This window comes from Bombina bombina, chromosome 4, assembly GCF_027579735.1.
Source record: "Bombina bombina isolate aBomBom1 chromosome 4, aBomBom1.pri, whole genome shotgun sequence".
NCBI lineage: Eukaryota > Metazoa > Chordata > Amphibia > Anura > Bombinatoridae > Bombina > Bombina bombina.
Window position 1 is genome coordinate 935,401,936 of NC_069502.1, and position 6,329 is coordinate 935,408,264.

Here is a 6,329-nt window from a genome sequence, read left to right on the forward strand (position 1 = left end):
ACAAAATGCGAAGGGTCTAAACTGTCCCAATAAAAGAAGAATGGCCATAAAAGACCTATGCAGCAAAGGAGGACACATTCTGATGCTCCAAGAAACCCACTTCAAATAAAAAAATGTTCCTAAATACTTTTCCCCGCACTACCCTCAACACTTCCATAGTACCAACCCGAATAAAAAAGTTAATGGTGTTAGTATTCTAATCCATAAAGCCATCCCCTTCACTAAGACACATATCGTTTCAGACAAAGAGGGACGGTACATTTGTCTAAGGGGGCTGTTATTTGGGAAGCCAGTGACACTAGTGAATGTTTATGCCCCCAACTCCCACCAAGACAAATTCATATCCACAATTACAGACGTGATATATAAAGAAAGCAAAGGCTCCTTGATAGTTTCGGGAGATTTAAACTTTCCGTTAGACCCCACCGTAGATTGTTCAAACCCAGGCACTAGAACTAAAACGCCAAACTTGATTAATATCTGGAAGAAATTTAAGGCCTTAGGACTGCATGATGTATGGAGATACTTCCACCCCCAGAAATCAGACTTCACCTTCTTCTCACATCCCAGTCGGAATTACTCAAGACTAGATTATATCCTAGTTGACCACCTGATTTTATCCCACACCAAACAATCACATATCACACATACATCCTGGTCAGACCACTCCCTAGTATCTTGCACAATACAATGGCCCTCTGCCCCACTCCGAGCTTTTCAGTGGAGGCTAGACGATTCTATTCTACTAGACCCTGTGCAAATAAAACTTTTCTCGAAGCATATAAAATCTTATTTTGAATTAAATAATACCCCGGCCGTGGACGCTGCTACCCTCTGGGAAGCTCATAAGTGCACTATAAGGGGGGAATTTATCAAAACCAAAGCACAAATAAAGAGAAAGAGTAGGGAAGAGGTAGATCTCCTATCTAAGGACATTGCTAGGCTAGACTACGCACATAAGGTCAACCCCTCTGATGACTCAATCCTGCAACAACTTAAAAATAAAAGGGAAAATTTAAATTCAATCCTGCAGATTAACTCACAGAGACAGCTTTTATTTCTCCAACAAAACTTTTACACAGAGGGAAATAAAACAGGTCGGCTTCTAGCCAGAGCTCTTAAAAAACAACAGCAGAACACATATATCCACTCCATTACAACACCTCAGGGCAAACAAATAGAAGATACCAACACCATAGCCGATGACTTCAAGACGTTCTATCACAAACTTTATAATATTTTCCCTAACAGGCGCCCCCACTCTCATTTGCGCCTATGTTGCCAATACTTAGATGAGATAACAATCCCACAAATAACTCCTGACCAGTATAAACTCCTTGACCAGCCTATTCGCACATCAGAAGTACAGGACGCGATAAAACAACTTAAACAGAACAAAGCTCCAGGCCCAGACGGTTTTACAGGTTTATATTATAAGACATTTGCAAGACATTTAATTCCACACTTAACAACCCTATTTAATTCGATTACAGAAACCCACCCTTTCCCTGACAATATGCTACAAGCCAATATTTCGGTCATAGCTAAACCTGGCAAGCCCCCAACTTCCCCCGCAAACTTCAGACCGATCTCATTGCTTAACGTTGACCTTAAACTTTATGCCAAGATCCTTGCCACTCGCCTGAACCAGATCTTACCGTCAATAATCCACCAAGACCAAGTCGGGTTTGTGCCCAATAGAGAAGCAAAAGATAATACGGTCAGAATTCTTAACCTTTTAGAATATATCACACAAAACAAAATCCCGACTGTATTCCTATCGACTGACGCTGAAAAAGCATTCGACCGACTAGACTGGACGTATTTACAAGAGACCTTGAGACGGTTCCATTTCCCAGACTCTTTTATTAAAAAAATACTAACGTTGTACTCCAATCCGATGGCGCAGATAAAAATAAATGGCACACTCTCTGACTCATTTGAAATCAGAAATGGCTCCAGGCAGGGCTGCCCCCTGTCCCCCCCTCCTTTTCATTCTTTCCTTAGAGCCTCTAGCCATCAAAATAAGGTTAAATAGGGACATCCACGGAATAGATATAGACAACCAGACACATAAATTGGCTATCTTTGCGGATGACCTACTATTCACGCTTACAAACCCCCTCTCCTCTCTCCAATTGACCATCTCTGAGCTAGATCGCTTTGGACTTGTCTCGAATTACCTAGTAAATATGACCAAATCCGAGTATCTTCCAATAAACATCCCAGGACATTCCTTAGAGATCCTAAACTCATCCTGCCCCCTCAAGCAGCAGACAAAATATTTAAAATATCTAGGTATTCGCATTACACCAAATAAAACTGATCTACGTCTCTATAATTATGGCAACCTAATTACAGAATTCAAAACACTCACGACCACCTGGCTCCCCAAGAATATCTCTTGGCTAGGCAGAATTAATGCAGCTAAAATGACTCTACTCCCTAAGGCCCTATACCTCCTTCAGACGGTACCCATTCCAGGTATTCGAAATGACCTTGATAGCTTACAGAAAATCATTAACGACTATATATGGAGACGAAGGCCTCCACGAATCAATAAAAATACGCTATTCAAACCCCCCATTGAAGGAGGACTAGGTGTCCCTCATCTGCAGTCATATAAACTAGCAGTATCCCTACAAAGAATTTCTGATTGGTGTAAGTCAGAAGATCCCAACGCCAAAAGATGGCTGCAAATTGAAAATGCACTAATGCCCTCACATAATTTAAATAGAGTGTGTTGGAACCCGGCGTATACTAACAAATACTCCATTTTTACTTCCTCAGTCACCAACGAAACTTGGTCTGATTGGAGGAAGATATGTAAATCCCCAAACAAGATTTCATCCTGGTACTCCCCACTCACAACTCTCTTGGATAATCCTGAGTTTCACCCAGGCATGAACCAAACCTTTTCGCACCTTTTGAATCCTATTAAAAATCTCCCACTATACACTCTGACAGACAACACACTGTTAAGACTAAACCCCAGTTAGACTCTTTAGGACACTCCTTCTTAGCATCCTGGCTAAGGGTACATCAACTGAGGCATTACATATCAACGCATAAATATAAAGAAAACCTAACACGCCAATTAACCCCCTTTGAACAAATTTGCATCTCTAGAGAAAACATCACTGGAAAGATCTCTAAACTACATAAACTCATCCTCTCAAATACCTTCCCTCTCCTTCCATCATATACGAATAAATGGGACAGAGAACTTGAAATACACACAGATTCAAAAACTTGGCTCCGTAGGTTTGAGAACCTATATCACTCTGCCCACTCCATGCATGCAAAAGAGACCAATATTAAAATAATGATGAGGTGGTACCTAACCCCGGCGCGAATCAAATATATTTTTAAAAAATCATCCGGCTCTTGCTGGAGAGGATGTTCTCAAGAGGGTCACTTATCCCACATTTGGTGGGGATTTGACCATATAAAATCATACTGGTCTGAGATCTTTAGTAGCATCAATAGAGTTCTCAATACTCAATTGTCCCTTAGTCCAGACCTAGTTTTACTTTGCCACCCACCTAATATCAAATGCAAAATAAGACGCCGCCTATACCAAATAATGCTCAATGCAGCAAATCAATTGATCCCAAAAAAGTGGAAATCTGCACAGATACCAAATCTGCAAGATTGGAAAACACTAGTGCATAGGAATTTAACACTGGAAAGGCTACACTATCTTAGGCTAGGGCAAATCTCCTTTCATCAAGATATGCAATTTTTATGGTATTCCTTCACCTTCGGCAGCACTTAGACTGATACTAGATAATTAAATATACAAAGACCCGCTTAGCGATCTTATGCCCAATACACCATAGACACGCTAATTAGATAACAAAAAGAGACCTTACTAACTTTAAGAGTAAGCACCTGCACAAGCTAAATCGACTCGAAGCGAGTACGGCACTTGTTATATCTTACGCTAACCTATCTACTTTCTTTCTTTGTTTTTGTGTACTATTCTTTTAGTACCCTCTAGCACACTTTTTGTCATACAATCTCTGTATTGCTATAAAATTGATGTCACTATTGGACTTTTTAGTTAATTTAACCCATTTGCCCACTTTGGATACAAGCGGGGTTTGCTCTCCTACAACTATTCTTTGAACTCTTTGTCTCTCATAAAACCCCGGAGCCTCAGCACAAGATGAAGAAGAAGAAACTAACGAAGGACACTTGGGTCTTATCTTTTAGAATTATGTTTTTTTTTTTGTTTTTTTTTAAAAACGTGACATTGTTAATTTTAATTTAAATTTGTTAATCTTGCAATGTACTTAAATGACAGAGATGTATCTGTTATGATTTTTATTTCTGTTGTATTATATCTAATTGAAAATAAAAAGAAAACATATTGAAAAAAAATACTAAAATGAGGATATGTAAACAAAATCGAACTATGGAATGGGTATGGGCTTACAGAGAATGGGGTATGGGATGAAGGGGTATGGGATGAAAGGGAATGGGATTACAGGGAATGGGGTATGGAGTGTAGTATGAGATGGGATGGGGTATGGAGTGTATGTAGTGTTATTGATAAGTGTATGTATGTATTGAATGTGTTTGCATGTAAATGTGTTAAGTATTCAGAAAAACCACTCACACACTCACCCAAACAAACTCTTGCTCACTACCACTCTCTCACTATCTCACACTACCACTAACTCACTATCTCACACTACCACTAACTAACTCACTATCTCACACTACCACTAACTCACTAAATCTCACACTACCACTAACTTACTATCTCACACTACCACTAATTCACTAAATCTCACAATACCACTAACTATCTCACTCTCTCACACTACCACAAACTCTCTCACACTACCACTCACTAAATCTCACAATACCAATAACTCTCTAATCTCCCAAAATTCTCCATCAACACAGTCAAAGAAGCCATGCTTGTGGCGTGCTTATATACCCTATGTAAATGTTTAATGATGTACCAGTTTGCCAAGTAAAGTATGTTCAGGTGTGATTTGTTAGTAATTAGTATGTGTGCAATGTGTATTAGTTGTGTGAATTTGCGCATTCTCATTTTGAGTTAGAGTTTGTGGAATGTGTATAATGTGATTATGTCATAGTGATCGTTTTCAATAACATTGTCCCCAAAAATTATCAGTAAATGTAAATCCATATTTGTGATGGTGTCGTATTTGTGAAGTGTTGTAAATGTTTCTTTGTACTAATGTTCTGTAATCTTGAATGCAAATGTTTTGTTTGTGTATGAGTGTGCAAATCTTTTTTCGTGTTGTTTTGTTCCGTGTTGCAAGATCGTAAGGTATTTCTGTATTCCTCGTTTAGTGTAAATCATGTTTATTGTTTTTCTTTTCCGATTGTGAATGCATATGTGCTATGTTGCGTGATTGTTGTAAGTACATTTGCTGTGTGTTTTTGTTGTGCATTATGTGGTATACGTAATATGGCAGAGTAGTGCGTATTTCTCGCGAGATCGAGTGTTAGCTGAAAAATGCATGCTTCTTTGATTTATCATTGATCTCTATGGGAGAATGTTTAATGCTCCCATGATTACGGTATAAAATAAACACGGTAGTCGTGTTACCACGACGCGTTATGAGGTTGTTTTGAGACTCGTAATACTTACGTTAAGAAAAGTGTGCAAAGGAAATAAAATACACATAACTAACGCACCCCTCCTAACGCAAAACTCGTAATCTAGGTGTTAAAATCTTTTAAGCTTGCGGCCCTGACGGATATATGGCTGTATTTTATAAGACTTATATACATGAAATTTCACCTCTACTCCTTAGATTCTATAATTTGGCAAACAATGAAGGTTAATTTGGGAGAGAGTTTCTTGAAGCCTCCATCATTACAATCCCTAAGCCAAATAAGCACCCCACGTATTGCACTAACTATAGTCCCATCTCTTTAATTAACATAGACGTTAAAAAATACTCCAAACTTATAGCCAATAGATTATCAAACCCGCTTCCCAGTCTCATAGACCCCGACCAGGTGGGTTTAATCCAAGGGAGAGAAGGCCCTGACAACTCTAGAAGGCTACTGAACATCCTGTTGGAATCCAATAGATTGAATAAGCCTATAGCGGTAATTTCCCTTGATGCCGAGAAGGCATTTGATTGGGTTAGATGGGAGTATCTATGGAGGGTCTTAGAAACCTTCCAGTTCCCTGAACAAACGATACAAGCCATCAAGGCACTTTATTTTAACCCCACGGCCTCAGTCCGAGGTCTGGGATTCAGTTCACCAAGCTTCTCCATCTCTAATGGTATGCCGCAGGGCTGCCCCCTATCCCCCTTTCTCTTTGCGCTGGT